The sequence below is a fragment of the Ammospiza nelsoni genome, chromosome 6, assembly GCF_027579445.1.
Source record: "Ammospiza nelsoni isolate bAmmNel1 chromosome 6, bAmmNel1.pri, whole genome shotgun sequence".
NCBI classification, from domain to species: domain Eukaryota; kingdom Metazoa; phylum Chordata; class Aves; order Passeriformes; family Passerellidae; genus Ammospiza; species Ammospiza nelsoni.
This window is the reverse complement of record NC_080638.1, coordinates 31,902,775-31,912,427: the sequence shown is the minus strand read 5'-3', so window position 1 is coordinate 31,912,427 and position 9,653 is coordinate 31,902,775. Positions and strand designations below refer to the sequence as shown.

The 9,653-nt window shown below is 44.6% G+C and overlaps 1 protein-coding gene across 3 annotated transcripts in view; it reads left to right on the top strand.

The window, feature by feature from the left end:
* Positions 1 to 409: 409 nt before the first annotated feature.
* TMEM229B (transmembrane protein 229B) overlaps positions 410 to 9,653 on the top strand; it is a 32,222-nt gene continuing 22,978 nt past the window's right edge. For all 3 annotated transcript variants that reach the window (XR_009418646.1, XM_059474735.1, XM_059474737.1), the window contains exon 1: positions 410 to 547. The gene's annotated coding sequence lies outside the window, so the exon portion shown is untranslated. The remainder of the gene's footprint in view (positions 548 to 9,653) is intronic.

The window sequence follows — 9,653 nt, the reverse complement described above, 5'->3', positions numbered from 1 at the left end:
GGTTACATCCCTCAGCTGATGGGGTATGTGTGTTTATTTGTTTTTGTTACGGATTTCTTTGGAGGAGTAAATATGAAGGACTCGTACTGCAGGTTCACCAGCCAAGGCGCACTGTGCCACTTCGTGTTCCCGGCCGGAGCCAACACTCCAGGCGTTTGGGAAGGGCAGGGTGTTCCCGACGCTCACCTGAGCACACACCGGCCCGCACCGGCAGGGTCTGGTTCTCCAGGGGACGCCGGTCCCTCCCCTTGGGGCTACCCCGCCGCCTTCAGGCTCCGTGCCCCGCGATGGCCCCGGGAGGGCTCGCCGGGCCGTCCCCCCGCCTGCGGGCCGAGGGAAGCGGCTGCAGGCCGGCAGGAGGACGCGGGGCCGGCCCCGCGGGGCGGGGGAGGCAGTGCGAGGCAGTGCGGAAAGAGTTAAGGGAAGGTGGCGGGGCAGGCTGGCTGTCGGGAGCGAGCATGTGCAGATTGAAACCGCATCCATACTACGGGCGAGTGTCACTGGCACACTTCACCTCCCGCCGGCCGCGGGGCACCCATGGACACCGGTGAGGACACGAGCTGCGGCCGGGCGGGGGGGCCGAGCGGCGGCACCGGGAGCTGCCCGCGGCCGCTGCCCTCACGGCCGCCCCGCCGGGGGTGCGCGCGGCCCGCGGCGGCCTCCCCGCAGCCGAGCGGCGCGGGGGATGCGCTGCCCGGGGCGGAGGGCGGGGATGGCGCCCGGCGCCGTTGGTTTCGCTTTCTGGCGGCGGGAGGGCCGTGCCGCCCCCGCCGGGCGGGTGCCGGCCGGGGCGAGACAAAGGCGGGCGGTCGAGCGGCAGCTTCCCCGCCAGCGGCGGGCCCCGCGGGGCCACCGGGCACCGGTGTGTCGCCCCCTCCCGGGGAGCGGCGCAGCCCCGCGGGCCGGGCCCCGCCGCCCCCCGCAGCTCCTCGGGCCGGCAGCGCGGTGCGCGTCGAGGGGGTTTGCTCGGGAGATCCCGACCCCGGCTGCGAAGTTTTCGGGGCTCAGGGAAGGGAGGGTGGAGGGGTTGTTGAAATCGGAGCTGTTTTTCACTGGACAGTGCGTTTTTTGTTTTTTTTCCTTCCCCACGAAAAGGAAAGAAATGTCTCGAAACATCTTTTTGTATTGATTTCTGTAAAACTTTATTCCAGGCAAGGGGAAATAGCTCTGAATGAGCCCAGCGTTTGCAGAGCTGAACTGGGAGGTGGGAACTGGCTCTGCTCCGTTCAGTGACTTTTCTGCAACCTTGTGAATTACTCCTGTGTGTAAAGCCAGAGGTCAGGGATACGGATACTACAGTCAGCTGAAAATGAGTTTTTTCTTTTCTATTAAAAAAAAAAAAATAGTCTCAAGATGTTTACTCTTGTTCCATTTTTGGAATGGAAAACTATTCAGAATAGCTGAATTTTTGCAAAATGGAAAATCTGATTCCTTCTGTTCCCCATTCACTCATTTACTCTAGGGTTTTGCAAATTGTTCCTAGGATGCTTAGGATCAGGGATGCTGCGGAGGATTCCCTGTCGTGTTCATCTTAAGCTGACCGTTACACTGGGACTTCCTAGAGATCATTTCACATTGCTGGTCCAAAATTACTGGGGATGTACAAACTTGTTAAGCCTCATAATTACACAGCAGATGCAGAAAAACTCTGTTACGTGAAATACTTTGTATTGTTGTCTGGCATTGTTTATTTCACATGTTTTTCCTGTTTTCTCTTATTTCTGAGGAAAAAAAGCAGACCTGCAGGAGCTGGTTTTTTTCACAGGCAAGGTGATAACATATCTGTGACTGTGCATTGGGGATTTGCAAGAACAGATTGCCCAAAGAGCTCTATTCTGTGTTTTCCAGGGGCACAAATGCAGTAATATATGTACAGCATCAGTTAGAGATGGGGCTGGCTACTGTTTGGTGGTAAATAGGAAGCAATTAAAACAAAAGTAACTATAAATTATTAGGAAACAGAAAAGAAAATAAAGACTTATTGACATGGAGTCAAATGCCTGTAGGCACTTTCAGCCAGCACTGAGGAAAATTGTTTAGGAAATCTGTAAGATACTCCATACACATCCTGAAGGTCCTTTTTGAATCCCAGCACCTTGTCCCAATGAGAAGGTATGACTTCTTCCACAGAGAAATGTCAGTTTTCCCGTGTTAAGTAACATCAGCTTGCTACTGTGGATAAGTTAACATTTTTCATTAAATCTGAAAGTAGCTATTTTCTCCCTGAGGAATGTATGCTCTTGGTATGTATATCTGAGAATTTCATACTTCTCTGTTGAGGCTGCCGCTGAAGAACATGGGTGTCTCCGTTTATAGAAGAGGAAACTGAGGTAGGGGAAAATGGCATTTCACAGGTTGTTGTCAAATTGAAACAAGACAGCTCCAAATCCTTTGGTTTAACTAGTAGCTACAGCATCTTTCTAAACAAAGCTCAGCAAAAGTGCTAGAAGCAGCTGATTCAAAGTGAAACATTCTGAGATTCTCTGACCAGGGGAATACGGAAAAGGCATGTAGTATAGTCTGGTGGAAAGGAAATGGAGGGGCAAGCAGAAGTTGAGGCAGTGCTGCTTGCTGCCGCATAACTTCTTGCTGAGGCTCTGGCAGCGTGTCTGTAGCCTTGGTCAGTATTGCTGTGCACACTCTACTGAAGGCTGATGGTGGAGGCAGAAAACAAGCTGCTTCCTTGGGGAGTTCAGACCTTGGAATTCTTATGGCAAGATCCCATGGTAGTTTACAGAAGTGGTAAAGGGGTCTAGACCAGGAGGTATGGATAGCACAGGTGTGTAGGTTGAGAGCAACCTAGATCTCTGCATCCGTATGGAAATGGTACCTGGTAGTGGGGACTCTGCAGTTTTGCTGGCAATGTCATAACGTTATGTGGTGCCAGACAGTGAAAGGCAAATTTAACCTTGAAGGGAGATGCAGGTTTCTAGCTTAGAGTGTAAGGCAGGAGGAGGTTTTTGGATAAGGTGATAAACTCAACATCATCTAGAGTCTTTTAAGATATCTTTTTACAATCTATACTTTATTCAGCATCTTGGAGATGTTCTAGGGAGTGAAGATGTAGGGAACCCTTTGGCCTTGTAATTTGAGGATCTACTTATTCCCACATGTCAAGAAATGGGGAGAGGAGCTGTTTTCTGGCATTGTAAATAAGCTTTTAATACCTGTCCGCTTGGTTAAGGCAGTAACTCTCCTTGGATCAGGTGCTTCAGGGCTGCTGGCAGGTGCTGCATCATGTCCAGGAGGGGTGTTTCTTCTCATGGCATAATTAGTCAGATGAATTAAAGTTTGACCTACAAGTTTTACTTGAATTTAAGTTTTACTCTCCAAAGTGATGGAAATGAGGAGCAGTTGGGGACTGATCATGCCAGGAAGGTGTGGAGAAGGAGTGAGGGGGAGGAGAGTGTATGCTCTTCCTATGGAGGGTGGGGAGAGAGGAGGGGGAACCCCCAGCTTTTTGCTATCATCACATGCTTTGATGGCAAGTCTTGTTTGTATCCTCAGAATCGTACTTGTCACAGAGTCTGGGGCCAAGCAGCTCCTTTTTCTGCAGCGTGGAATCGGTCACTAAGCGTCATCTCTGTGAGACTTGTTTGAAGAGTCCAGTCCTTCTTTGCAAGTTTTGGAGTTACCTCACTGGCTGTGGTTGCTTTCCTGTGCTCCTTGTTCATGGTATGCACCTCTAGTCTCCTTAGACTAAAGAATTTCTATCCTTATCCAAGTTGTTGAGCTATGTTGCAAGAAACTTAATGAAATTTTAATAAAATTATCTGCAGGAAATTTGACTATGTTTTAGGCAAAAGAGTCCTTTCTGTTAAACTGTCTGACAACAGAAAGAAATTTTTCCTCATAGAAGATGATTGGAAAGCATAATGAAAAAGCTCTTAAAAAGGAGAAAATATATTGGGGAGGCTTAAAGAGTGATGGTGTGGAGGAGACCTTGTTCTGATGGTGAAATTATAGAAGAAATGGAAAATTTTATTGTTGCAAATTGTACTTTAGGATTCTTTGTTTCTGGATTGCCTTCAACAAACACCATGTTTAAGAAAATGAAATAAGGTTGTTGTGTTGATTTGTTTCTTTTTTCAGTCTCAGACAGCCTGCTATTATATGGTAAGAGGAGAGGTAACAACATGCTAATTAAAGGGCAGCAGTGCTTCATTCCTTAGGGCTAATTATTCTCTAGAAAATGGGTCAATTACTTAAAGAAATTGTTTACCAGCAGGAGGTAGGAAAAGCCTTTATTCCCGCTCCTTACCACCCTTTTGTGGGCAGCGCTTCCTACCTACCTAGCAGTTGCAGTACCTTGCTAAGCTTTCAGGTGCCAGAGCCACGCCCTGCAGATGGGGAAGTGGCACCTGAGCAAACCTGTATGCGGTCACTTCTGTCCTGCGTGTTCCTGTGTAGCTGCAGATGAAGCGGCGTCCAGTAGTGTTCCTGGGTTGTTTCTGGAGTGAAAGAAGTGAAATTGAACAGTTCAAGTGGGAGTTCTGTTTCAGAACAAAATTTACTTGATGTGAAAGATAAAGTAGGGTATATTTCCTTGCTTCTTTTGAAAGACGTTTCATCATCTAGTTAGCTAATGTTTTCCATCATAAAAGGTATTACCTGCTTGTGGCTTGCTTGGTAAGGTTTTAAATGATCCTTTCTCAGATCTGCTTCCTGTATGTGTTTCAGTATTCTCTGATGGCTTTCTCACCTGACCCTGCTGCTTGCTTTAGCTCTGCAGGCTCAGTACAGACTGGGTGAGGGAGCAGAGGGCTGGTTAGCTGTCTATGTCAGAAATGAACTGGTCTGCTTTTCACATTTCCTTTATGATATGTGAGGCAGGAGTATCCAGATGGTTCCCGAGTTCCTCGGTAAGGTGGCTGTGCAGGCGACCACAAGAAGTCTTGAAAGAAAGCCAGACTGGGCAAAGGCTTTGGCTCTGCAGGAGCAGATACCAACATCTGTGCCAATTCAGAACAACGCTCTCTTTCTGGTTAGTCAGAGCACTACATTCCTGGCTGTAAATGATACACCCAATAGTGTCTGCTGTGAGCCAGAGCTTATGCACCTTACAGTCCAGCTAAAATGAGTGTAAAAGGCTTTGCAGGTGCATGCTGCTCGTTAACATGTCCTCAGAGGCGAAATAAAAGCTAGACTGCTTTAGAGATTTGTTTGTAGGCATATCTGAATGAGCATACCTATCAATTACTAGGTCAGAGGTGTCTAATCATTGCGTAGAACAGGGAAGTGTTTTATGTTACCCTTTCTTTTGTTCTGGATTTTTGTTGGTGTCAGTGCTCACCACAACCTTATTTTGAAACTCCCCCGCCCTCACACGCTTGTGTCAAAGCTGGATTAAATGACTGAGGGAATCTTCCCTACCACAAATGCTGTCTTGCTTTCATTGCATAAGATACAAGCATTAGTAGTCACTAGGTGAGTGTTGATAGCATAGCGTGGTGAAGCTGCTGTTTGACTTCTTGCTTGCTGGATCTTTGCTCTCAGGTGTGCCATTTATTGGATGTAGCCTTTATGAAGAACTTTATGGAGCACCTCTCTGTCCTGTTTTCATGATTCTGCTGGGAGCATGATGAAGTACTTCTGAAGGGGGGAGCTCTGTCTTTAGTATGGGTAGCTCTAGCATAGTGCTGTATGTACTGCCAAGTGCCTTCTGGGAATGGGGAGTCTGTTTTGTTTTTTTTTTTTCTTTCATTCAGAATGCATGCACAGATCATGATCTAAATCATTTGGCTCCACCAGCCTAATCTGGACTGGGAAATCTTGGCTGGGGCTGTGTCTATGCAGAGCTCTAGGTAGTCATTCCTCTCTGCTTGTGACAGTGTTCCTGATGATAGCAGTGGATTTGGCTGTTTCCTCTCCTGTAACTGACCTAGCAAAGCCAGACTTGCTTAACCCATGGGACACTTTCAGCCACCTGTTTTCTTTGTGTTTTGTGTCAGCAGAGGTTTATGGTAAGGATGCTTCTATTAAGTTCCAGAAGAAGAGTTATTTACTTTTGTAATTTCTGTTGTTTTTAAGATGTGTATGGTTTCCCCTAGTGGTACAGTAGATACCATGTGATTTGATTTATTTTGATCCAGCAGTTCTTTCTAAGACAAACCTCACAATTAAGCTTTTAATTGGAAGTGGACTTGTACAGGAGCTTCAGGATGTAGGATGCATTTTATAAAAATGCTTGAATGTCTAACTATGGAGAGAAAAGCTGCTCTGAAGGTAATGTAATGATTCCTTAGCAATATTGAGCTTGGCTGCTGTTGCTTTTGGTTTTCCTTTGCTGCTTAATACTTTACCATGGAGATGAGATACTTTCCAAACCATCAGCCTCAGCCACTTGAGCTGACAGAGGTTAGCATGGTATTAGGAGTGCCCTGGGCAGCTAAGCCATTTCTTGTGCAGTAGGATACTAAAGTGCATATAGAAAGAAGGCAATTCATTATGTCATATTATGTTGCCTTATAAACTGTGGATATGCAAAAGGTCAACTTCTAGAATCTATGTCCTTCTCTTAGACAGTTACTCCAAGTTGGGGTATGCTGCCTTGTGTGTGGGGCAGTGGGAGTAGGTTTTTTGTTCTATTTTTTCTTTCCCCAGCTACATATCAGACATAGAAAGTGGGAAAATGTTGCATTCTGATGTGAGAAATATAGTTTCCTTGGTTTGAGAAACAAGGACTGGACAATGTCATGACAATGATGAACATTTGCTACGCTTAAGGACCATGGCTTAGCAACGTTTGGAGTACTAAAAAGCTGTAAGTGCAAACACCAGCACTTCCACTGCATCTTTCATTTGAGAATCTCTCAGTTCTTAATGAATTTTCAGTGTGTCTCTGTGAGGCTGGTATTATTAGTGTCATTTTGCAGACAAGTAGATAAAGTAAAATGCTTGTATAAGCACATTCAGCAAGCCAGGAAAAGCAGGAATAAAATTCAGGAATACTAATGTTTCAGCCTGCTTTTGAGCTACTATCTTGTACTTTTTTTCCAGAAAAGAAAGACATGAATTTTTGTAGCTTTCCTGCCCCCATCCCCCTCTTTTTTTTCCCATTGGGTTAGGCTGCATAAAAGTGAGACATTATTATGCAACATATCCAAGTGTGCATGTGATACTTGAAAAAATGGTAATCAGATAAGTTGCCAGGCAACAGTACCCTGCCTTCAATTACCAAAACGCCAGTGAGTGTGCTTTCATGATATAACATGGGTGCTGTACTTCTTCATAAAGAAAGTGTAGGTGGAGTTTTGTAAGAGTTGCTCCTTTTTAACTCCTCTGCTGCTTAATCTGCCATATTGTGAGGTCAGATTTGACCCCAGTTTTAGAGAAGAGCATTCACCAAACCTGAAATCAACAAAATCAACAACAAAGTTAGATGAGCTCTCAAAGTTAATGAATGGTATGTGAGCATATATGAGTAAATAACCATTCCTGGCAGTGGGTCTGTGAGTGTTTGATGGTTCAACAGCTTAAAACAAGTAGGTCAGAGCTCATCCTTGAGACTGTGAAAATGAAGAAAATGGGTGAGAGATTTATGTTAAAAGGTAGATGATACTTGCATGGCAAGCTGTGATAAGTATCAGAACACTCATGGTGGCCCCTTGGCTCAAAAATATTGAGAGCCAGGGTAATTAATGAAAATATGAATATAAATCCAGCTGGTTCATTTTCATTGCCTTAGCAGAAGCAGAATGGAAGGAACATAAGAAGGGATGAGTGTACACAGAGGAAAAAGTGATAGTCTAATAATGGAAGACAGCATGAGGGAATTCAGTTGTGTGTTTGTTTGAAATCTGAGTTTAATTTATTTTTCAAAGATATTGCAAGATAACAACAGCAAAAAATAAAGACTTTTGGAAGTTATTTAAATGCATTTTTGGTTTTGGCAATAAATACCGACAGAAGCGTTTGCAGAGACTGTAGTTGTGTGGGGATGCAGGCATCTGGCCAAGCCTCTTCAGCTGTTGTGTGGTGGCATGTCTTGTAGAAGAAATCTGAAACTTCAGAGGTCTAATGTGCTTCTCAGGGCTTTGACAGAAGTTTTCAGTAGAGATAGGGCACCCACCTAGATGTATCTGGGAAAGGATGCCCATAGCCTTGAAATCACTTGTTTTCCTTGGGTAAGTGCAAGTTGTTGCTTTACGGAGTACGTTTTCCAATTACATTTCTGTTGTTCCAGAAGGAGCAAAAGGCATTTGCATTTCAGGAGATGAGGGACTGTGTCCTACGTGTCCCTCTGCAGTATTTCAGTCCAGTGTAGGAAGAGGTTCAGAAGTCCTCATCAAGAGACATGGTGGGACTTCAGTTAAAAGGGAAATCTGCATCATCCTCTGTGTAAGTCCTGCCAAAACAGGGGGAGTTTCTGAGAAGACACAGACTCACTCTCTGTTTCCAAATTTGGCACTTTCTTCTCAGGAGAATCCCAGATAAGTCACAGAGCAATGTTGTGACTTGATTTTTCTGTTGCACAACTTACCACCGGTTAGTTGCATGGGCCTTAGCTCTCTTTGTAGATAATTGTAGAAATAATGAAGGAATGTAAATACTAAAAGAGACCGTTGAAGGAATGCTCAACTAACCACTTTCCAGTCAGGAATTTGCTTTCTTTTTTGTTTGCTTTTCTTTGTATTTTCACTTGATGAGCAATACTGCTAGATTATGCTCATGTATAGTCTCCAACCTGCTGACACCAGGAATGTTTGTGTCAGAGGAACAGCCAGAGCAGGAAGTGCTGTTTTGGGAAGTCTATGATTTTAGCTTTTAACTGGTTTTGTATATACAAGGGCATGTTCACACTATTCTGTCTGGTTTTTTGTTTGATTTTCCCTTACTAGAAACACTACACATTTTGAATCATTAGTATTTTGACACAGAAAGTCCATTTATATACCAAACGAAAAACAAATCACCTTTTCTGAACAGTTTAAGCGTAGTATTAATCATGTGAGCCTTAAGGTCAAATCTTCAGCTCTACTGCTCTGCTCACGTCTTTTATGACATAGTCTTTACTAATGGAGGTTTTTCTTCAATGACTGTTTTTTTTTCAAGCGTAGATACATTTGTAACCAAAGGTATGGTTTTTCCAGCACTCTGAGTTCAAAGTGACGCAGTATTTTGTGAAAAGGGAACTTCCTGCTGGGCTGTGTGCTGTGAGTCAAATCTGAGAGATGATGATACAGCTGAAAACTAGCAAGCTTTAGGTACCATGGGGTAGCATTCAGAGGGCTGATGAGTTCCTTGGTCTGGCTCCAGGTGAAGCCCCATGGGTGGCCTGAGTGCTGGTGCCAGGGAAAGGGATGGACTGAGAAGGACTGTGTTGTTCTAAAGTTAGGTTGACTTGAAACCTTTTGTAGTATTCATGTTTCTGCATTTAAGGAGCTGGAAGTGTGTTGCAGTTGCTTATTTTGTATGATTTTGTTCCTCAGTCTTTTACATATAAAATTATGGACAAGTACATCTGACTATGCAAAAAGCATTCTCTGTGTTTTTGTGATTCTAGGGAAATGCCTTTTGAAATTTTGTTTGCGTATGTCTGATAAATAGTTCAGTAGAAATCTGTGGCAAATATCCAACAGTGGCAAAATGCATATAAAGAAAACGGATTCTATGCAAATAATTTTTAGGAACATTGATGCAGCAACACTTTA